The following is a 23633-nucleotide window of genomic DNA, read 5'->3' as shown; positions in this document are numbered from 1 at the left end:
CTAGATCAGGTTGCTCAGAGCCCCGTCCAACCTGACCTGGAATGTTTCCAGGGATGGGGCATCCACCACCTCTCTGGGCAACCTGGGCCAGTGCTTCACCACCCTCAGCGTAAAACATTTCTTCCTTCTATCTAGTCTAAATCTACCCCCCCTTTAGTTTAAAGCCATTCCCCCTTGTCCTGTCGCAACAGGCCCTGCTAAAAAGTCTGCCGCCATCTTTTTTATAAGCCCCCTTTAAGAACTGATAGGGGTGAAGTGCTGTGGTGAGCACTTAAGTACTGATGGAAGTGAAGGGTTCTGCTGTGGACATTGCTTGGCTCCTCGATGCAGTTTGGACCAGCTTGGCCAAAGTGCTCGGTACCCAGCACCTGCCCTTGTGCCCGACACACCCAGCCCTCGCACCCAGCCCAGCTGGGCGTTCCTTTTCCCTGGTGCAAACTCCCAGCAGTCCCGAGGCAGCACTGGAAATGCTCCTTGTCTCATCGTCGCCTGGCCCTGCTCAGTCCACACGTACAGGGGCAGGGAGTTAATAAACCTCGGAAATAAAGGTCGAGATTCAATCATTGGGTGCTGCTGAGAGCAGAGCAAAGATGCTAAGGCTTTCAATTGTCCATGGTTGAAAAATGATGGAGGGGTGCAGGGGACATGCCTGCGCGAGCAGAGCCCTCGGAGAGTGAGGCAGTGTGCGGTGCAGAGGGGTTAACCCGATTGGTGCTGCCTGGACCGGCTTCAGGGATCGCCGGAGGGTGCCCTTCCTGGGGGAGCACCTGGCTGCACCCAGAGCCAGGGCTCAGCAGCATTCCTGAGAAACATCGGGAAGAAGACAGACCCCTGGGATGGGAGACCCTCAGGGCAGACGAGGCGCTGACCGCCACACGGGTCTTTGGATTTTACTGGGGTATGCTGCAAGCAAACTGTATTGGGGGTCCCTCGCTGGAGGTAACTGCCCAGCAGCAGCCAGCCCGCACCAACTCATACTGGCCCCATACCCGGCACGGCTCGGTCCATGCCCACCCTACGGACCGTTCCCGGGGCAGGAGCGGGGCCCAGCGAGCTCCCTGCTCTGCACCTGGGAGCTTTGCCCCGGCTGTCTTCAAGGCAGCTTTCAAAGCGGTCGCTCCCGCCCTGCACCCGGGCTCCTACTGCAAGCAAAAGTCTCGCCCAAGACAAGATCCATCCATCTTACTCTCAGCCCGGCCGCGCCGGTTAAAAATAAGCCAATAAAGTAGCAATCACCTTGGAGCAGCAGCAGCTCTATTAAAGCGGAGCGAGCTGTGGCACCTGCGCCCCGGCTCCACGGCGCGTGCGAGCCAGAACCCCGGGAGCCTCCACCTGCCCCGCTGCCGCGGCGTGATGGCGGCAGGAGCCGGCACGGCAGCACCTGGTGCCGCCCCACAGCCCCGCGCTCCTGCCAGGCCCCGGCTCTGTCTCACTGGGCTTCTCCGGAGACGCTCCTCGCTGCCCCGCGGCACAGCCACGGCTGCACATGCAGGCATAGGATGCAGGCAGCTCTGAGCCTCTGGCACCTCTCCTGCCTGCTGGGAGGAGGAGAGGAGAGGGGCTTATTGCAGCAGCCGAGCGGCAGCGATTGCTTCGCACCTCTCCCCTGTCCCAGCAGCTCTCATGGCCTGAATTGCCCGTCAGGGCTCCTCCGCCCGCCGCGTGCCCTGGCTGCAGGGAACTCGTACTCGTTGGGGTAGCTCGTGTGCCTCTTCCCAGGCAGATGTTGGCCGAGGGGCAGATCCATCCTGATCTGATGTGCTGGATGTTTGCATCGGTTTCCGTTGCAAACGCTCATTTGTCATGTAGATCTCCTGGCATTTTTTTAAAGGGTAGATTAATTTAGGGGAGCTCTCAGATCCAATTTCCTCTGGCAATGGCTCTATTAGGCTGTGCACAGCAGAGATACAGGCTCCCGTCCTCCTGCTGCTACTGATGGAATTTGATTCCGCGCTGCCAAATCTGCAGGGCTGCAAACACATTCTCACTCTTGATTAATGTGAGTAATTTCTGCTTGAAAGAAGGTTGAAATGAGCAGCCAAGGGGAAGCGAACGGTGAGGGTTCCCCCCCACTACCCCTCCTCCTCCCCCATCCCTCACTGCTGTTTGCATTTTACCAGCTCTGGCATGGGCTAACAGATAAACAGAATCGCTGGCCCCGTTTCAAGAGCAGCAGAAGGTGCGGGAGGCGGGGGGCACCTCGGCGCGGGCGGGATGCTGCTGTGCTATGGCCGTGTAATGGAAGGGGAGAGGGACGGGGTCGGCTGGAGGCCCCGGGTGGGGGATCGCCCCCCACCCCCGGAGCCTGCTGGGGCAGGGAAGGGACCCCGGGCCGGGGGGACCCGCACGTGTCCACGCGTGATGGGGGGATGCCACGGGGCGGGGGTGCACGGGGGGGGCGTGCGGGAGGCAGGCAGGGTGGGGGGTCTGCAGGGGGCAGCAGGTGAGCCCAAACATGAGGGAAAAGGGGGTCTGGCTGTGAGGGGCAGGTGGGTGGAAAGGTGAAGGGAAGGGGGGTCCCACCTGGGGGCAGGTGGGTCCGTACGTGGGGAGAGGGGTCCCCCATGCCTGGCTGCCGGGGGGGGGGGGGGTGCCCTGCCTTTCCCCACGCAGACACGCCAGGGCACAGCGGTTCTGCCCTCAGCCTGGCTTCGGTCGCTCCCGAAGGAGCGATGAGGAGCGATGAGGAGCGATGCTGTCAGTGGGGCCGCTCCGAGGCCGAGATGCTGAACATCTCCCTGGCCCTGGCTTTCCATCCTGCCCCACCCATGGGTCCCCGTGGGTCCAACCTGCTCCCAATGGGCCAGCTGCTGCAGGGACTCCCTGTTCCCCTGCAAGGCATTCACACTGTCTGCTTTTGGTTCCTTCAGGCATATCACACCGTCTGCCTTTGGTTCCTTCAGGCACATCGCCTGGGGCTGGTGTGGGGACCTGAGATGCCCGCACGGCTCTCTGTGTGGTTTTGGAGAGGAAGAACCTGTTGCCACACGCCAACACGGCGAGTACCCCCTGCCTCAGCATCCCTGTGGCGCCTACCACACAAAAACCTGCCCCGCAGTCAGGGTCTTTGTAGGACACCAATGTAGCACCAATAATAATGGGAGTTTTTCCCCAGCGAAACCCCCTCCCCAAGGTCCTCTCCCTCAGGAGCAGCGGTGGCTTTGCATCTCCTTTTCGATTTATTTTTATAAGGAAGGAGGGAGAGAGAGGAGTCACATCCTAATCTGGCAAAATGTCAGAGAGTGATTCAGAGAAGAGGCGAGCAGCAGAGAGAGGCAGCCCACACAGGAGAGTTGTTTCTGATTTCCAAATGTCAGCATGTCCTTTAATTAAATGCTGATTAACAGGGGACATGCTCCCTTGCGCTGGAACCGGGGCTGCTGCTGGTAACGTCGCACTCCGCAGGGAGCCCGGGCGATGCCGCCAGCCGGCTCGCACCCATGGGATGAGCTGCCTGGTGCGAGAGCCGGCCCTGCCTGAGCAAGGCAGCTTTGCCCCGTGGTTTGCACCACACTGAGAGCACCAAAACGTGCTGGTTCAGCTGCTGCACGGTTCGGTCATGGCAGGCAAGCCTCTTGCGCCCAGGTCCCCACTGTCTTGTCTAACCTCTGAGCTCGGATTGTGCCTGTGATTTTTTTGTCTTCAAGTGGAAGTTGCATTGGATCTAGTTTAGTGAAACTGGCTGCAAACCCTGACGTGGATGCTCTTACTCGAGTTTGAGCAGTTCTTTTCTTCCTCAGCTTCTGCCTGTTCTCTGTACACTTAAGCTAGGCTGCAAAAATGCTGTTGCATTTGGGATCTCTGAAAACAACTTATGTACCTAATACTGTCCCTAAGCATTATCAGTTACAATGCTTCTCTTTGTCCTCTCAAGCATGCCTTGTCTTTGAAGTCAGTGGGAGGGTTATCCTTGAGGCTAGGAGGGCTGGGCTGTGCTCTGGGCTGTGTCTGCCCTGGGGCGGTGGCAAAACTCTCTCTGGCCCTGGAAGTGGAGAGCAGCACCGTACAGAGATAGTCAGACTGGAAGGTGGCCAGCTGCTTCGGTCCTGGCTGCCACCCCGCACCCGGGCCGATTCTCTCCCGTGGTGCGGGGAGGTGGCACGTGGGATGGAGCAGGTAAGTCTGGGCAGCACTGTGCCTCGCTGCGTGCTCCCGCAGCCGGTCCTGGCTTGGGGAGCTTTACACAGGGCCTTGCTATGTGCAACTCCTCCTGGTGAACTTCACTATGTGCCCTGGGATGGGTGGTTGCCCAAGCCCAGCTCTGCTCTGGCCTTCAGGATGGTTCGAGCTGGCCCAGCTGCAGGTTTTGTTCTGGGCGTTATAGGGTTGGGGCAGCCCCGCTCCAGGAGCAGCAGGTTTATCGAGACAAAAGGGGTATGTACGTTCTGCTCTGCACCCCATGCATCTGGCTGACCATAAAAGTGTCCCTGAGTGTACAAAAGCTCTCTAGGCTGCACAGAAACTTTTGCCTTGGGCAGCCTCCTTCAGAGACCCGTGGCACACTGTGTGCATGGAGCCACTCGCACAAGCAAAGCCTGCCAAGGAGGTTACAGGGCTGAAGTCACATGTCAGACAAGACTAAATCTGAAGAAACAGTCTATAATTAAAATCACGCTTTTCAGTGCCAGAGCTGAGAGAAAAAGCTTTTCACGCTTATCCTCCCATCTCCACAGCCGCGACTGCTCTGCACAGCCCTCCCAGCGCCTGCAGAAAGTCTTTCCTCCCTTTCTGTGTCGCCTCCCAGCAGTCGGCGCGGCCAGAGGCGTGGGCTTGGGTGGCCAGCGGCTCCGGGTGCCACGTTTCCCCATGCCCCGTGCAATGTGCAGCTCGCAGCAACAAGTGTTTGCTCTCCGGACTCCCACAGCGATGCTGCCTATTCCCAAGCGCCACCTGACGGCACCATCTCCAGAAAGGGTTTGTTAGACAATATTTATACCGGCACAGCCACAAGAATCAGCCCTGGCACCAAGGAGGGTGGAAAAGGAAAATAGGGCCACTGGCTGAGAGCAGCCCTGGTCTCAGCACCCTGCCCCACGCCCGTCCCCAGGATGGGGCAGACCAAAGCTTGAGTTCAGCGAACGCACACGCAGGCTGCTCTCTTCTTCTCAAGACCACAAAAGTTCTTCCACCCTACCCAGGAGGCAGGCAGATCCTGCTAGCCCTGATCGGGAGATCCCCACAACTCCCCGCTTTTTAATTCTCCTTGACATGCCTGAGAAAACAGCTCTGTGTTTATAAACGTGAGACTGAATTACACAGAAATCCCAGGGGAAGCAAGCCCTGAACACCTCCCACACAGCAATGGGAGACAAGTCACTTTCTTCTACCGCCAGACAAGGGATTTTGCCATGCTGGTGCCATCTCCACCTCCCTCTGCCTCCCCAGAGAGGTGCTATCCGGACATTTGTCGGGGGCCTTTCAGCTGCAATAGCCAAGCAGCAGGTCGGATACCCTCCCAGCCGAAAGGAGAGGGTCTCCCCCGACACAGCAAACAACAGCCCTGGCTTGCACGACCAGCAATAGCGCATCGAAGAGGCATCCTTCAGCCAGGCCTCTCTTCCTCCCCTCTCCCCAAGCCAGCGCCTGTTCAGGGCAGGGGCCTTAGGTGAGATGAACACAGCACTGGCTCGGGGTCCTCCTTGAGTGTAAAGCCCTGGGAGGGGGGACCCTAACTCTGCAGATGTCCCTGTTTCACTGCCTCCCCCCCCTCCCCTTCCCTCCACCCCCTGGGAATGCCAGGCGCCTGACGCTTATCGGGGGAAAGACACCCATTTGGGTGAGCCCCTCGTTGCATCCCGAGCGCCCGCGTGCTGAGCAGGGCAGTGCCTGGCTCCCCAAGGACGGTTCTTACCAGCCGGGATCCCTGCTCAGCGTCTGGCACAAGCCAACCTGCCAGTGCCCCGAGTCCAGAGCCCATCAACCCCGCGGGTACCACCCGCTCTCTCCTGCCGCTCTCCCCAGGTCTCGCTTAGCCTCCGCTCCCGACTTCGGCACACGCGGGAACACTAAGACACCCAACATTAAGGCACCCAGATGGAGAGACTGCAGCAAAGTGTTTTGTGCTGGGAGGGATGGGGAGGGGACGCAGGGGGAGGGAGGTGGTGGTGGTGGGAAGGGGGGATGAATCATTTCAAGGGAGCCAGATTTCCATATTCCCCCTGCTGGAAAATTAAAGTCTGCTCTGAGTTTGCATCCCAAATGTGATTGCTTTCGGATCCCTGCCTTGGAAGGCACGTACCTCTCTCAGCAGCCGGCCCTGCCGGGATCAGTGTCCATGCTGTCTACCTGTCAGCAGGCTCTTCCTTCTGTTCACGCTGAGCATCATATTTTCTTTGAACACCGAGGTAGTTAAAAGCTGCAACTTAAGGACTCGAGGGGGGGTGGAGGTGGACGGACTCACTGAGCATGAAAAGCAGCTATTGGCTCTGCCTCTCCGGCTGCTCTGCCACTGGGTTGGGCTGAACATGTGTCATCCTTCCCCTCGGTTCCCCTTATTCCCCCGTCACTGTCCTTCCCCACTCGGTGCCGGGAAGGCGGGGGAAGGAGGCGAGTTATTGCCGGGTTATGAACCCCCCCGCAGCAGCGCACATCGCACCTGCCCCCTCACGGGGCCGCTCGGGCAGATGCGAACGCTGCTCAAGACGCCCCGCTCCCTCCCCGTGCCGTGCGGCATATGGTGCGTGATTTTTAATTTCCTCGGGACGGCGGTTCGTATGGCGACTGGCAGGTTTCTCATCCCGCTTTAGCAGGCCTTTGATTAACCCCCGGTAGATCCTTACGTGCCAACTGTCCGTATGGGCTGAACAAAGTACTTCCCGATTCCACCACTCCCTACTTCCTTCTTACTAACGGGGAGCTCTTCGTTTGAGCCCCAGCCAGGACAGCGAGATTGGCATCCTGCCTTTAAAGCTGCCTCTCCCCACGTTATGGCAGGTGAGATCTGTTGCTGGGAAGAGGAGCCTGGCTATAATCCTTTTTCAAACCCTGCCTACCTGTTACGAGTCAGCCCTGTGCAGGATCGATCTTGCCAAGTGAAATAGCTGAACGTTTAAATCGATGGCAGCCCGAGAATCCAGCTTTTCTGCAGGGCTGCTCTCTCAGGCTCTCTGCAAACACAGGTGGAGTCGCTGAGTTTCACTCGTGTCCTGCTGGGAAAGCTTCCTCTGCAACCCCAGCCACTTTTCTTGCAAAATTTGAGGCCCTTAATAACACAAGAAATTAGTCCACCCCTTTGACAAATCCCTGTGTGATTACAAGGAGCCGCGCTGTGTCTCTTGGGTAACAGACACCATTTCCAACAACATATATTGTGCTTGCAGATCAGCCGCAGGTTTGTTCACTCTTCTGCATTCATTACTGATTCCCCACGGGAATAGCTTTCACTCTGCAGACTGCTCAAACTGAGACTGGGTCGGGGATTGTGTGTTCGAGCAGAAATGGGCAACGAGCAGCCTGGTTGTCTCTTCTGCTGAAAGGTTTCTCATACGTGCAGCGTTGGCTGTGACAGCAGGAATGTCACTGCTTTAACTCCATCTCGTATCAGCAAGGCCCTACCGCTTCTGCGTGTGGTCCATCGGTGCAGAGGCAGCATGGAGAGCAGGGAGCCCCTCGCCTGGTGGGTCGTGGTCGATGGATATTGTGGAGAAGCCGCTGCTGCCTCGGTGAGGATGTGCGCGCACTTCCCACCTCTAATCCAGCTCTGCCGTCTCACTGCAGCATCGCCATGGCACTCTGGTCCTCTCGCTGGCATTAGAAGGAACAATCACGTTGCGTTTTGCAACGTAAGGAGCATGGCAAATGGATTTGCCATCTCTATGGACTTTGTTTTTTAACAAAAGCAAAAACTACTAGAAATGTAGTCACTTTACGCTGCTGCTGTTACGAAAAAAAGCTGAGTCTCGCTCATGCCTAGCAAAGACTGAATCATTCACCTTTGTTCAGGCAAAGAGGGGATCATTAGGACAGCAGATGCCATTGGGGAAATCCTTCTATTTGTTTTGTTCTTCAGTAGACCCCGAAGCTGCAAGAGCATCCCATTAGCTGTGTGGGAACTAAGGACTTTTTGATATTTGTTTGATGCACAGGATGAAGATTTTGGCAGCACCTCTGGACCTGGGACACTCCTTCCTGGAGTTAACTTGGTGCTCTGGCTAGAGGCAAACCTCCAAGAACAGGTAAAGCTGCTGACAAAGGCATTTCTGATGCTGCTCGTGAGGGGCAGATCATGTTAGCACAGCCCTTGGATGAACAGTGCGGTGACTTCCTGCAAAATTGCAGCGTAGTGCAAGAAATCTGATACGCACGCGATCGGTAATGTGGTTAGACTGTGTTTGCTGCTGGACAGGCAGAGTCGAGCAATGCATCCCTAGCTGCAGGAGTTTTACAGCCTTGCAAGCTACAGGAGAGCTGCAGCTCAGCTGTAGTTAATGTTGAGAAAACTGTTTGTAAAAGAGTCGTTACATCCTCTAAAATACACATACTGAGTTGGATTTCTATAGCACTTGCTGAGCTCCACGGAGGGCAGAAATGAGGGATGGTTGTCCATCCTTGGGGATATTTCAGAGAGAGACAGCTGCCCTAAACCACAGTGTTCTTACAAAGGCCCACCTGGTTCCTGTAGCAGCATGTGGGGGAAAGCGCTGCCCGGTTTTTAAGTGTTTTTCCAAAATTCAACCGCTAGCAGGCAGCAGGACGAGGGGCTGTTTATGGGAGAAATGAGATGTCGCCTGAGAATTGCAAGAGAGGGATCGTTTGTCTTAAAAACATTTAATGCGAAGTGTAACAGTTGTGGCCCAGAAGAAAACCGCAGATGTGTCACCACGATCCTGTGCAATAACCAGCCAAAACCTCTGTGTCCTAGCGGGAAATCTATGTGCAAGCTGACGGTTTTTTCCTGGAGCGTTAAAGCCCAGGTAGCTCCCACAGTGGAGCAGAAGTGACTTGCTCAGCGTTTCAGACAGTGTTGGTGGCAGAATCGGGATGGGGACCCGCACAGGGGTGTGATCCCCCCTCCCTGCAGCGTTTCCCACGGGCCAGGGAAGATTGCATGGTGAAGCCCTAAATGTTGCAAGGTGCCGGGCGCTTACCACCGTGCGCTCGAGGCTTTTCCACTCCTTCCCCACCCCACCCGCCTGCACAGGCAGATGTTGGAGGGGAACCAGGAGCGGCGATGCTGTCCCCCGGCAGAACGGGTTCGACAGCTCCGGCGCCTCAGGTTGAGCTTTTGCAAGCACTTGTGTGCCTGCGTGTGTGCACACGTGGGCTGGGAGGATGGTGTTTTAACAGACCATGGGCTGCTTTAACTCTTCCTCAGCCCTGCAGCAGCAGGGCAGCCCTGGAGAAGTCTGTGTTTATCCTATGGGATACACCAGTGCGCTGGGAAGCCTGGACTCCGCTGCCTGCTCCCTGGCTGGCGTGTGCATCGCTGACAGGGTGGTCTCGCTGCCGGCAGCACCCAGGCAGCGCCAGGACTGAGCAGAGGTACTGGGTACCCCAGTTCAGCCTGGGTGAAGGCAATAGAGCGAGCAGAAAGGGTGGCATGGCCTTGTTTCTGCCTGTCTCAGCTGGGTTGCATGGGTGCAGCCTGGCATTTCCCAGCCAGTCATTTCTCCGGAGGGCCACGAGGTGGAAGCATTTTCCGAAAACTCGTGCGATGACCCCGGAGCGTGGGGGCAACCTGCCTCTGGCTTGAGCAGGGGGGACAGGACAGCCAAGGAGCTGAGGGGTGGCCGTGTCGTGGAGAAAAGAGCTGAGAAGGGATCAAGTAGGGGCACAGGTCACAAGGGTAAGAGCCCCTTCTCCAGGAAAAGTCTCCTGCAACTATCCATGATGTTAGCGGCCCACTCCCCAGGGAAAAATGTCTTGTATTCTGCACCTCAGAGGCAGAAAAGCAGGAGCACACGTTGTACAGGGCCATGCACCATGCTCTGGACCCCCCTTGCTTGCTCCATGCAGATGTCCTGCCCGGTAGTCATTTGTGTGTAACTTCTGGACCCCAGATGCTGAGCCCAGACATCCTGGAGAGATGACCAGGTTCCTCTTTTTCCTGCTCTAAACAGAACTCCTGGACACCTGAATTTGTGGCAGCTCTGTGCAGCCCACTCCTGACTCCCTTTCACAGGAGGGCCAACACAGATATCCAGATGCCTGTCTGTCTGCCTCCCCACGCACCATGTCCTGCTGCTCAGAGCCAGCAAGTCCAACCAGCATCGCCCCGGGGTTCAAGCCTTGCTTCCTCTCTGCTTCCCAGCCCCAGGGAGGCAGCACGGACAGGACCTGCCTCTGCCTGCTTAGGAGGACGACTGCTTTCATGTGGGCTCAGCAGTGGCCAGGTAACGCAGCCACGAGCAGGGCTTGCCACTTGGCACGGCGTCGGGCTCAGCCCTTGTTCATCATGCCTGACATGGGCTCGGGGTGCTGAGTCACGGCCGACCAGCTGTGCCTTATCTAGCCCGGTGAGCAGACAGCTGCTCCGTCCCGCTCAGCCCTCCTGGCCGGGCAGGAATCACTGGCACGCTGCTGAACGCCAGGCACCAGCCTGCTGGGAGGTTGTCTCAGCGCATGGGAGACACTGGCTGGTGCTTTCCCAGCCAGGAGAGCTCAGCTGCTGTCAGCCCGGGTCTGGCACAAAGCAGGGTGGGGACAGAGCCCCCATAAATGTCATTACTTACGGCCATCAGGCTACGCAACAGCACTCCACTCTCCTGCAACACCTCAGTGCATGTGCTGAAAGCACACATTTCCCCAAAATATTTTATAAGTGAGGCACGGAGAGGATAACGGACTTGGCAGCAGTGAAACAGCGCTGAGATTCGCCTCTGTTGTGGAGGGCTCCTGTTCAGTGCTGTGCTCTGCCACACGATCACATTGACCTTGGGCAAGTCCCTTCACCTCTTGTCCACTTGTGACAGTGGAGTTGGACATTTCCTTGTCCATAGCTGTGGGTGTGGAGGGGTTAAATATGGTAAAAACCAGGGAGGAGATCACATATACAGCCATCTAAATGAGTACTGCACTCCTTTGACAGATGGTTCCACGGTCAGGAGGTGCTTGGCTTCCAGATGTTTGGGGGGGTGATTACAAGGAGCACCAGCTTCTAGGCAGGACCCACATACCTTGGCTGGCCCTGCTCCACCCCCAGCTCCAGAGCAGAGAAGCAGTTTGGTCCAGCATCCCTGTATGTGACAGAATAAATGTGCAGAGTCCAGCTCAGTATGCAAAAATGCCTTGACATTTAGCCTTCCCTTGTGTTTGTTTAATAAGTAAACAGCTAAAAATAAGTTGGTTATACCCAAGGGGCTTTTGAGTAGCACTAAACCAAGAAAGTGAAGGCTGTACACTGGGTAACAGAACTGGTATTTTCCTCTCACTCTCAGTTTTACATCAAAGTAGTTTTATGGACTTTATTTATTCCTGACTTGAATCAGCATGAGCACAAGGAGAATCAGCCTCAGCATCTGCAAATGCAGACCTCTTCTGTGGTGCTAATTGATTTAATCTGTGAGACAACAAGAGAGCAGATTTATCCAGAACAGTCCTGCCTTAAACCTGTATTTCACTTTTTTTTTTTCCTCGGAAGTGCCTTACTTAGTCAAAAGTAGTGGCATCAGTGGCTGGCCTACAGGAATGCCTGTGCTGGCAGACGGTGGGTCAGTGCTGGATCTCTCCAAGGCACGGCACAGGGGAGTGGGGAGCAAAGCGCAGCACCAGGGTTGCTCTGATTTCTGAAACCTCCTGAGGGCTGCGCTGGCAGTGTGCCCTTACGGGGTCACGCATGCACCATACCATCCTCCACTTCCAGCCCACTCCATCTGGCAGGGCTTGCATGAGAGGCGATGTGGGATCCTTTGAAGTCCTGCTGTGAGGCCTCTTGGATGCTGCTGGAGCCCAGAGAGAGGTGGTCTCTCTGCCTGTATTGCAGGGCTTTAAATGACCAAGTGCAGCCTCCAGTCCTAGGGCATCCTGCTCTGGCTCGGGGCATCTAGAACGTATGAAGCACCATGACTGGATGAGCCTCCAGAGTCCTTTTTCTGAGCTTCAGGATTTGGAAAGGCTTCTGGTCAAGTTATTTGATACACAGGGATGGTACGCAATGGAACGACCTCATGCTTTACCCCAGAGCTAGCAATGACTGCAAAGACAGTGTTTCCCTACAGCTGCAAGCAGAGCATCAACAGTCCTGGGAGCCCTTTGGTGATGCTGTGGATGGGATGCCGAGGTGAGGAGCCCTGGCTCCCAAGCGTGCTGTACAGCCACCAGGGATTTCACTACGCTGTGGAGGCTCAGAGCTCAGAAAACTAGACCAACCGAGGGCAGGATCAGGCTGAGACCCATGAAGCATGCTGGGCTGTGGCTGTCCCGCCCACGGAGCACTTAGCATCTGTCAGAATGAATCTTGAGCCTCTTCCAGCCAGAAGAAGTCGGGGAGAAAGTTTCTCTGCTCTGCAGCCTGACAGGGAAGATGATTTCAGGCTGTGTTTATAGCAGGTGTGCAGCATGTGAGCAGAAGAGGAGGCTCAACGTGCCATTAGAGCACTTACTGGCTGGGCAATTACAGCGCTAATGAAATAATAGGTGCATTCAGCTTGGAAGAGGCTTGTGCTGTAGATTCTCCCCAGAGACTGCCTTGCAGGGAGCTGCCTGCCACCAGCCCGCTGGTGGTTTTCTCCTGGGCAGATGCCTCAGCACCAGTTAAAGTAAGTTCTGTACCGCACCCCGAAAGCCCTTCCCCGGTGGGGGAAAGCAGCCCATCTCCCCTCCCTGCACAGCCTGGAGCAGGACCTGTGCTGTGCCTGCACAGTGCTGTACGCTATCCCTGGGATGCCTAGGGTTTTCCCTGGGGTGCAGGATGTCCTGCGAGGCTTTGCCACAACGTCTCACCTCCAGGAATTTCTCTCGGCCCATCATAACCTTTGCTGCCGATGCACGTATGTTTGCTAGCTGGGAAGGAGGGGGCAAGGTCCTTGTCTGCCCTGCCTGTGCCAGCCAGTTTTGTTTTCGCCCAGGGGAGAAGCAGCACAGAGCTGTGCACAGAGCGTGCAAACATTTATTGTGGAGGCAGAAGACTGGAGCAGTGTTGTATTCAAGTGCAGATTTCCATAAAGCCAGCTGGGATGAAGACAGGAGCTGGCACTGAGGTGCATGGACCTGCAGGAGCTCACACAGCCTCTCAGGGGCAGCAAGGAAGAGGGAGCCCGGGGCTCCTGCGGTGCCACCGGTGCCTTGTCGCTGACCACGCTGTGGTTCGCACCCCGTGCCCGCGGTGTTCGTGGCTGCCCTCCCAGCAGCCCCCAGCACCCAGCTTGGGAGTCTTTGGGGGATGCTGTCACTGCAGCACCCTGCGCCGGCAGCTCCCCCTCTGATCACAGGAGCTGTCATCCTCCTGACTTGCCTAAGAGGGAAGGACTTGCTCACAGCAAGCGGCAGCTGTGTATGAGATTTTCCTCTTTTCAGCTAACTCTGCTGCCATCTGCTCCAATTCCCTAATTATAACTGCAGAGGTGGGGGATGTCAGACTGGTTAGCAGGCGGTGTGGGGTGAACATCAGCTCCAGTGGCCCCGATAGACCCCTGTGGGCCGGAGAGGCTCCCAGACGCTGCGAGCTGGGCTGGCACAAGCGCCGGCATATGCGTGAAGGTGGGACTGCGCCCACTCCACTCCCAGCTAAGCCAAGCATCTTTCTTGGGCATATCCCTACCACTCCTGCCCTCTCAGGGATGCTTTGTTCTGTGCCCCACCCTGCATGCATCCAGCACTGCAGTACAAGCCCTTTCTTGGCTCTCTTTTTTGGAAATGTTCTTGCGTTTATCATCCCTCTAACGCCCGTTGAAGTTTCTGCCTGCATTGACGGGAAGCCAAAGCTGGGTTGGATTCCTCATTTGGGCTGAAAATAGCTAACAGACTGTCAGGCAGGCAGCAAATCCTGGCTTAGCATCCTGAGGCTGTCATAGTCAGCAGTGAGGGAGTCCCTTTCTGGTGCCACCCAAGCTGTTCTTGCTGAATAGTGCCAGCCCGCTGCTGTGGCTCCTCCCTTTCCATCCATCCATCCCTCCATCCATCCCTCCCTCCCTCCCTCCCCGTGGCCAAAGACTCAGAAGAGTCCTTATTATTCTCCAGGCAGACCCCCTGCACTGCCTAGGCCAAAGGATTGCATCCTGCTAATAGGGGTCTTACTGGCTTGGGCTGGAAAACCCCGTCTGATGCTCTGTCCTTAATCACCGGGTATTTCTTGGTCTTGGTCCAAGTAGGGACTCCCACTTTCTGTCAGCAGGAAAGCACCAGACACTTTGCTGGTGTTTCTGGTGTGCGCTGGCAAAGAGAAGCATTTGGACTGTTAGGGTTGCCCAGGCACATTCTCCTACAGTACTTTAACCCCAGTGCTCCTTGCTCCCAAGAGGAAGCAGAGATTTAAGCCCTTGGTGCACTTACTCACCTCTTTCCGGTAGACAGGACTGACTGTTCAGCCTACAGCTCACCCCGTGAACTGCCTTGGAAAGGGGAAGCTTGTCAGTGAGTCAGTGGGAGAGAGATGGATTGATCTCTGAAAAAATAACTTATCTCCTCCCCGCACTTGCTTCACACGGGGCGATGAGGGACAAGGTCCGCTCATAGGAGCAAACTCCTTCAGGGACGGCATTCAGTTACTTTTGAACTGCAGCACTGGTGCCTGGGATCCTCTCTGCAGACCTGAGATGCTTTAACCCCTGTGAAGCAACTGCTAAACCCCCCTGGAAACCTTCAAGCAGAGCAGTCTTGCTCGGTTTCTCCAGGTCCCATGGCTGGGTGAAGATCAGCGCTGTTAGGGAGTGTCAGCCCTGGTTCTGCATACCAGCCTTACCTTTGCATTGAGGCTTCCCCTCTCCGCTGTGTAACAGGGAGGAGGGTACACGCAGCCCTAAATGAAATGCCAAAACCAAAGGCCAAACTCACCTTCCAGTGATACCGCTGGCAGGGCAATGGATGCTTTTGTTCCAGAGCTACTTGCTGGGGGAGAAGTTTTGGTATCCATCGTATTCTGTGCATTTTTCTGGCTTTGCCTGTCGTGCTGCTGGAGTTTTGCACACTTACAGTAGGATCGTGGAGGAAATACTTTGTGCATAATTTTTACTTTTTTTATAATTTGGCAGCTTCTGGTTGCTAAGTGCATGAATCTCTGGCGTGGATTGGTGGATCTGTTGTTATGGTGATGCTCCATGGGCAAAATTAAGAGGAGATGCTGCTGGACTCACCGGTTTGCAATTGGCCTCATGGTTGCCGTGGTCAGCCGTGTTTTGGCCAACTGTACTTTGTGGATGGTGACTTTCTTTTGCATGCAGCACGTTGACTTATGCAGTGATTTACACTGAATTTAGTTTCAGGGTGATTGGTGTTCACAGGGCGTCAATTCTTGTGTGGGACAAGAGTAGATGGCAGTTCCTCTGGGCTCAGTTATGAATGTTGTTAGAGATCTGCAGTGGGACCTTGAGGAACTCCCTCAGCTCTGGAAACAAGCACTAGTCTGCGTTAACAAGGATTTCTGAACTTGTCTCCATTTCTCCTGCTCCTCAGTTCACCTGCCTGTAAAATGGGAATAACAATATTCCTTTCGTCTTGCCCATTTACATTTTCAGAGTCAGTGGAGTTGCAGATGCCCAACAGAGATGTAATTTGGGGGGGGTGCTGTTAAACGGGGGTGACCTGCAGCCATTGTGCCCCTTGTTAGCACCATGCACAGTCACAGGCACACGCTGAGCCTTGTGACGCAGCAGCAGCCACCCTCCCAATGACAGCAGCGGATGCATTTGGCCTCTCCAGCACTTGGTATGAGCACATCCTGACATGCCGTGCTGGGCAGTTAAGCATGGGGCCCATTTGCCAGTTTTCCTTGACTTAGCAGCCGGCCTTTCAATTAAAGCACTCCGATTGTTGCTGAAATGCAACGCTGGTCTCCGGGCAATGATTTCCACATGCCTGCGCGTGCACAAGGGAGAACCGTCCACGGGCAGGGGAGGCATTGAACACATTTTCTTTCCATGACTCGGAGCCTGCGTTACTATTGAATGTCAGGGCAGCGGAGAAGGGAACTGCTGCCTGGATGCAGTGACTGTAAAATATTCCCTGCAGACCCACACACAGCCGCTTGCCTTGGAGCAGCACACATGCACGTCCATGTGAGTTTAGTAGTGGAGAAAACGTGCCTGTGAGCTGCTGGGGATCTGGAGGGATCTGCAACTCCGACACTGCTCTGTGCGGCAGCGGAATGAGGCCAGGGGAGCTGCAGGAAGAAAACAGGTGAAACCCCCCCGGACCTGCGTTTCCTCGAGAAGTCAGACACATTCATGTTGCTGCCGTTTCTGTAATGCTCCAGTCTAGGCTGTCAGGTTTAATATACTTCCTATATTTACTGGGATTGCCAGGACTCTTGTGTGAGAGCGCTGGGTTGCAGATTGGAGCTCTGGACCTCTCTCTAGGGAGACAGTGATGCCGACTGGGTAGAGCACTGTTCGGAGGCCGTATCTTTCTTAACTGGCTCTTCCTGGGCCTGGTGCTTCATTGTTTAGTGTGTTTTGACATCTTCGCTCCATTCGGCTCACTGCTAAGCACATCCAAATGACTCCCACTCAGGCTTTGACTCCAGCCCCCCAGCCTGGAGACCACGTAGGTGAGCTCCTGCCTCTCTGCAGGGTGCTGCACAGGGCACGTGCAGTGGGACAGGCGGGCAGGGCTGTCCCCCAACCTGGGGAGGGTTATTAAATGGGGGCTAGCAGCTTACAGCAAAAATTATGTGTTCGTACACCTGGTTGCAAAGGATGCTTCGCACCGTGATGACAGGGGACAGGCTGCTCCCTTTCATTTTTATGCATTTGGAGACTGCTATCACCTCTGCCCAGCTTTTTGCCCTCAAGGCTAAACAGCCTGAACTGCCTTGGTCTCCTCCTAAGGCAGGCCTGCCTGGCTGTCCCCCCCCCCGAAGCTGCCCTGGACATTCTCCCTCCTCTCTCCCGAAGCTGGCGCCTGGGGCGGGATGGAGCGTCCCCGCTGGGGCCTCACCATGTGAGGGAGAAACGGGAGGATTTAATGTGTCTGGCCAGGAGCCACGCAGGGAGCATGCCTGGGGCAGGGCGCAGTTTTACAAGACAGGCATTGCCTGGGCTCCCGTAGCCCTGTCCTTGGACAGGTTTGCACAGGAACAAGGGGTGCACAGCGGAGTCTCGCACCCTGTGCTTGCCCGTGCATCGGCCGTGGGGCTGGGACCGCTCTCCCCACCGCCCCGAGGCTGTGCTGACCCCTCGGCATCCCGCGGTCTCTCTCTCACATCTCTGCAGTGGCGTTTGCTGACAAGGAAGGTTCTGGAGAGGAGCAGCCCTAGCAAACCCCTTGGGTCTGTGATTAAAATGCTGCTCAGGATGCTGCAGCCTTCCCTGCTGCTCCTGAAAATCACTCCAGCCTGCATGCCGCTTGCAGCCTGTGAAGCAGAGGTACCGTTTTCCCCTGGCCTAGCAAAGGGGCCCAGCTCAGCAGCTCTGGCTGGTGTGTTTCTGGGGGTGGCTTTTCAGGAGGGGTGAAGAGGGTGCGTGATCTCCTGGTGTACGGCAGAAACGGGATTGCTTCTACCCGGAGGAAGTCCTGGGACTGTGCCAACGGCCTGAACAGCTCAGAGCCATCATCCCGGGTTATATGCATCACAGCCCTGCTCGGTTACAGCACCCAGCCAGCCGTGCCCCTTTGGATAGAGGCAGACGTGAGCATGCAAGTCTCTGTCAGGCCTGGCTCTCTGCTTGCTGCAGCCCTCTATCCTTCACACCTCCCCCTTCTTTCCTGTCTTCAGCCAAATGCGCAGCTGGGCTGAGGTGCTGTTTGCAGGAAGGTGACAGCAGATGGGCCCAGGGTGAGGAAGCATGGCCTGTGTATCTTCAAAAGATGCAATTTATATCAAAAGGGAGAACAGCTGTGGGCCGCAACCCAGCACTCCCCTGGCTGCACCAGGCAAGGGACACCCTAGGAATTGCATAACTGGAGGAGGAGGACAAGGATTTCCTGAGCAAAGTCTCCCCCAGCACGAGCTGAGGTGATCACAACCTTGGACTTACACAAAGTCTTGTAGTTTCCCAGCCAGACCCATTTTTTTATGAAATACTCCTACCTACAATGAGCCCATTTTCACACCTGATTTCCCCTGGAACTCCATGAGGCTATGTGATTTCACTGTGACAATACAAAAGGGAAAAAACAGCCCCAGAACCCAAAGCAATTTCAGGAAAAAAAAAATCACAAAAAGCAAGCACGCCTGGCTTTTGCTCAGCCATTAAGTTGGCATGTTTGAAAAACGCCCTGCAGGCACTGCCTTGCAAATGCACTGCTCAGTATTGCAGAGGCATCCGCTGGTGAGTGCCAAGTTCAACACCAGCGACCTCAGCCCATGTTGCCCTTCACAGAGCACACATTAAGGGACAGCTTGCTTTGGGCTATTATTGGTGGAACGGACCCAGCCCCATTACACAGTGTAGAGTCTCATTAGTACCACTTCAGTCTGCCGGGGAGATGTACTGTGTTCTCGTCCCACATGCCGGTGAACATCCACCACCCCGTAATGCAGCTCCTCTCCCATCCAGTCTTTGAACACGCGTGTCTAGGACTCCCTGCTGGCTGCAGCAGCTGGGTGCTCTCCCTCTCCACGTCCTCCTCCCGAAGCCATCCCTGTCAGGCTTTCGGCAATCCCTTCCTTGGCATGTTGATTGTTGTAATTTATGTTTATGAGGAATGTTACGCACCAATAAGCAGCTTGTGTGACACAGCCACTGAGCTCATGTCTCTGTCCACTAATCGCTTATAACATTCTTGCCCCTTGCACGTTGCTCTTTCTCTTAGAGCTGATTTCTCTGTCCATCTCCAGTTTGGGGGCTTCCTCTCCCTAAGTAGCCATAGCTTTTGCTGGGGATCTCCTTTGCTTTCTGTTTTAAAATGGACTTACAGAGCCAGGTGGTCTCATAGCTGTGGTATGGAGTGCGTGGCAGCAGTTGTTATGCCGAGGGCTGCACTGTGCTGGGAACATAAGTGTTCAAGACATCTCTCCCCCCTGGAGACATCTCCCCTTTAAATAGAGGGGACAGGTGAGGATGGAAATCGGAGGCATGCCAGAGCCTGGCTGGACCATGGGGGTGCGGAAAATGAGCCAGTTTCTGCAGCCAGTGGTGTAAAGGGAGCGTGATGGCTAATGTCACATGGAGCTGCCGCTGACTTTGCAGCCCACATGACCAGGTACTCATTGACCAGGGGTTAGGGGAGGGCAGTTGTTCACGCGAGCCGAGGGCCAGCTTGCACATTGTGCCTCTGAGTCTTATCCTTTGCTGCTCCTCCCTGAGCCCTGCAGAGCAAAGGATGCAAATCCCCATGATGCAGGTGAGAAACAGGCTGCTCAGGGCAGTGAGAAACAAGCTGCTTGCCCTGTGTCACAGAGGACTGGGTCTTACCCCTGCTGCAAAGTCGTAATGCCCCAACTGCGGCAATGTGCCTCAAGCTTGAACTCCACGTCTGCTTCTGGAGGGGCAGTTCCAGTTCAGAGCCTGTTCATTCAGTCCTGTGTGCTCAGAGGAGTCTTAGCTCATGTGCTCACTAGATGAGTTGACTGGAGAGCTGGTGTCAAAGGTTTTACCCCACTCACAGAGCAGACAAGCATTACTGAGGGCTTCAGGTCTTGGCTGGGTGTTGCCATGGGACAGGCTAAAGTGAACAAACAAAAGAGAGCCTGGTAAAACATCCCTTTCCCCCACGGGGGCTCAGCTTTTACGATTCTGCAATGCCATCTGTGAACCACTTCCCTGTTCCTCGAAGTGTCTCCCAGCAAGCTTGAGGGTTCTAATATAAGAAATGAGAGTCAGCAAGTCCCCCAAGACTCCCACGTTCAAAAAGGAAAAGGGAAAAAGGAGTTCTGTCAGCAGCAGAACTAAGGAAGCCTGAATTTGTGTCTTCTGGACAGTCTTCCTTGTGGAATCTCAGATGTCTGGAAAGGAGAAGACCCTATATGCTTCCCTGCGATAGGATTTCCCCCTAGAGAGCTTGTGCCCCCGTTCCTCCTCCTCACCAGCTCTGCTGTGTCCTCTGGGTTCCTGCTCCCCATACTCTGTGTAGATGGATTTCATTCCTTCCCTGCCCAGGTGTCCCACTGGCATCCCTCTGCTGTCCCCCACCACGTTAAACCTCCTGCACATCCCCCAGATTTAGGCATAATACCCACTAATTACAAAAACTCTACTGACAGGCAGGATGGTCTGTAGAGGGAAGGCGAGGATTAATATAGCTGGGGATATAAGAAATTAATTAGTTTCAGACAGACAATGTTGGCACCTCCAGTCAGCCTGATTTATTTCCATGGCTGGTCTATTTTTGGCAAACTGAGAGTGTTTGGCTAAATATAAGACAATAAAGAGCTGGAATGGACGGTGAAGCTGCTGCTAAATACATAACCCCACCGGAGTGACAGAGGCTGAAATTTCCAAGGCTGCCCAAGGGAGCTGCCGGCTCCCCAGCGCGCCCCCGATTTCACGGGCTGCCCTCGCTCACACGCGTCTACCAAGAGCCTCAAGGACGAGTAGGAAGAGCCACAGGAGGGAACTCCCCTGACTTGTGTGTTGAGGCTGGGAGCTTGTGCGTGTGTGCCTGCCTGTGCCCGGCTCCCCAGCCTGCAGAGCGGCTCGGCTCGGCTCGGCTCGGCTCGGCTCGGCTCCCCGCCGCGCAGCCTGAGCAGGGCCGGCTCCTGCCGGCAGCGCTCCCGGCCGTCCCGGCGCGGCCCCGGGCCGGCTGCGAGGGCAGCGGGGCCGAGCGGGCTCCTTATCCCGGGGCTGCGGCGGGGAGGAGCCAGCGCCGCACCGAGCGAAGCGCCGGCACCGCGCCGGGTCCCGCACCAGCACCGCACCCGCACCGCCTCCGGCACCGCTCCAACCCCTTCCGGCACCGGCACCGCTCCGGCACCGCTTCTGCTCCGGCACCGCTCCCGCTCCAGCGCCGCTCCGGCGCCGGTACCGCTCCCGACCCTCTCCGGCACCGCTCCGGCTCCGGCACCGCTCCCGACCCGCTCCGGCACCGCTTCTGCTCCAGCACCGGCAGCGGCCCCGCTCCCGCCCCGAGCCCGGTGCGGCCCCGCGGCGCCCGGAGCGCCGCCCCGGCTCTTCCCCGGGACCCGGCGTGGCGGCGGCAGGAAGGAGGAAGGAGGGAGAGCGACCTGCTCGGCGGCCGGTGAGTGCCGGGGTAAACACCGCGGCGGGCTGGGCCCCCCCCCCCCGCCCTCCCCTCCCGCAGCCCCGCCGGCCGGGCAGCGCTTGGCCGGGACTGTCGCTGCCTTTGGGACTGTTTGGGCAGAAAGTGCTAGGGGAGGGGATAGCTACAGTTGGAGATACGGTGAGGGAGGGTTCAGCTCTGTACCAAACGCAGCAAGAATTTATACCTGTCTGTTCCCCGGTGGAGGAGATCCCTGCGCGTGTTTTGGTCCTAAACGTGGTTTAGGGAGCCCTGGTCAACCCTTCGCTCGCTATCGACTTCTCCAACATGCGCCGTTTGGTAGACACCCCTGGCATGGGTCCCTCTGTGAAGGACCTGGGAGGGACCCTTCTGTCTCCAGGGCAAAAGTTTCCAGGGGGGCTTGCAGGGGGCCTGACACCCAGGGTTCCCCTGCTCAGGCTGGAGTCCTGCTGCTGGCTGGCCGGCAGCATGGCATTCTCCTTGCGCTGCATTTTTTTGTGGCTGTCGGTATCAGCTGCATCTCTCCAACACGCCTGTTGCTCTGACGAGTTCCCAGGGGTGTGGAGAACTTGCCCCTAGAATGCCTGTCCCCCTCCTCGCTGGCAAGGAGCTCCCCAGACAAGACCGCCCGTTGAGAGCTGGTCTCCCTGCCGTGCCAGCACTAGCTCCTGTAAAGTCAGGCTTTAATAAACTGTTTTTTCTCTCCATGAAAACAAACTGGAACGAGCATGCTGGCTGGTGGGCACAATGGTGGCATTAGCTCTAAAAAGAAGAAAGCATCAGGGTCAGGCCTGGGGCTGCTGGCATTGGGTTTTTTTTGTGCTCTGCATCAACCAAATGAATGGTGCGATGTGCATGTGCTGGGGGTAGGAGAAGGCGCCTGAAGGGGAAGCGCTTTGAACAAGCAGCAGGCAGAAAGTTAGTGCCTCCGGATGAGATTTGTGAAAGGGCAGGTGCCTTCGGACAGGACCCTCTTCCTGCAAGGAAATAGCATTAATTTCCTCCTCAGTGGTAATGGGGCAGCATGTAGATCTGCAACATGTGCTAACACACAGAGCTGAAATGTGGTAAATGCAGGCAGAGTCTTGTTTTCCAGCCTCACGAGGCATTGACAGGGCATCTGGGTCACCCCATCTGTGGAGAGGTCATGAAAACCAGTTCCCACGATCCTGAAAAGATTCCCTCGATGCAAACACCAGGCCATTAGATAATCGGTCAGTTAGTGTTGGCGGGAACACATCAGTGGTGGCACGCTGAGATCTCAAAGTGCACTTGTAGTCCAGAGCATCCTTTCCTCCCTGGAGAAGAATCAAGTACATCGATGGGATGTGACGTGTCCAAGAGCCTGATGCAAAGAACGAGCAGAGACAGGAATAGAAGGAGGGCACCTGGTTCACCAGCTGGCACCCCGTCCGTGAAACTTCATCTGTGTGTGTGTATGTGTGAGGCATCCAGCTCACAGTTTGCTGATTTTTAGACTCTCTTTGTCATGCCAGGAGACTTCTGTGCAAGTTTTGGTGCCCATTCTCCAGGTGGGACCACTTTTGATGGGAGGTTTTGCAGATTTCACAGCTTTGTTTCCAAGAGCCCAGACATATTCACTAATGTAGGAAAGTATTGGTACCATGTCCAGATGAGGGCAATTAATAAATGAGTAGTGGAACAACCTCCCCAGCAGTGGCTGGGAGTTTCTCCTCTCTTATACTGCTTGGAAAAGAGAGGAAATTTTGTAACTAAAGAACAGGACTCTGGAGATCTGACCCTGTCCCTGGCCAGGCCACGGATCCTGTCTGACCTTGGACACGTCACCTTATCCCCATGTCTGAGTTCCCCCGTCTGTTAACACTTGACCTTGCTTTGTCTCGGAGGTTTGCTCCCTGAGATCTATAGAGCTTTGGGATGCTGGCAGGGATAGGCGTGGAAGCACTAAAATACTTGTCTCAATGCTGTGAAGGCCCCTTTCACTAAACAAGCATTCTTTTGGTCCCTTGAATGGACCCTTCAGACAGGCTTCGCTGGCAAGCGAGTGACAAAGAGTGAAGTGATGGTGTCACATATTCATACGTTACAGGTGACTGAAATGCAGCTGACGTGCCTGGCTGCTTTTTACTGGCTTCCAAACTAGCTGCTTTAAATCTTCAGCTGCTGCCTTTCGTATGCATTTATTGCCATTGTTGCTGTCTTGTTTATCACAGTTAGGCACGGGCTGCGGTGCAGCCCTGCTGTGCCAAGAGCATGGGTGCAGGAGGAGACAGTTTTTGCCTTCTGTTGCTGGCACTGTAACTAGACAAGATAGATGAAGGCAGCTTCATTTTGCATATGGGAAAGTGGAGAGATAAAATGGCTTGCTCAAGGTGCAACGGGGAGCCTGTGGTAGCACAGGGAGCTGGGTTTTGATCTCCCAAGTCCGTGAGGATCCC

At 55.8% G+C, this 23633-nt stretch overlaps 2 protein-coding genes across 5 annotated transcripts in view; one reads left to right on the top strand and one right to left on the bottom strand.

Annotated features, from left to right (window-relative positions):
* The window catches only part of BLACAT1 (BLACAT1 overlapping LEMD1 locus), a 32424-nt gene extending 26121 nt beyond the window's left edge, over nucleotides 1-6303 (bottom strand). The window contains exon 1 of one of the 2 annotated variants that reach the window (XM_076358073.1): nucleotides 6239-6303. The gene's annotated coding sequence lies outside the window, so the exon portion shown is untranslated. Of the gene's footprint in view, nucleotides 1-5851; nucleotides 5893-6238 lie in introns of those variants that run through there. The other variant, XM_076358074.1, reaches the window with a different exon arrangement.
* Nucleotides 6304-8163: 1860 nt separating this feature from the next.
* Nucleotides 8164-23633, top strand: part of CDK18 (cyclin dependent kinase 18) — a 53333-nt gene continuing 37863 nt past the window's right edge. Inside the window, exon 1 of one of the 3 annotated variants that reach the window (XM_076358323.1) lies at nucleotides 8164-8174. The gene's annotated coding sequence lies outside the window, so the exon portion shown is untranslated. Of the gene's footprint in view, nucleotides 8175-20832; nucleotides 21211-23633 lie in introns of those variants that run through there. The other 2 variants (XM_076358322.1, XR_012997021.1) reach the window with 2 other exon arrangements.

Source organism: Aptenodytes patagonicus, chromosome 22 (assembly GCF_965638725.1).
Source record: "Aptenodytes patagonicus chromosome 22, bAptPat1.pri.cur, whole genome shotgun sequence".
Lineage (NCBI taxonomy): Eukaryota > Metazoa > Chordata > Aves > Sphenisciformes > Spheniscidae > Aptenodytes > Aptenodytes patagonicus.
The sequence above is the reverse complement of the archived record's forward strand: the minus strand, read 5'-3'. Positions and strand labels throughout refer to the sequence as shown.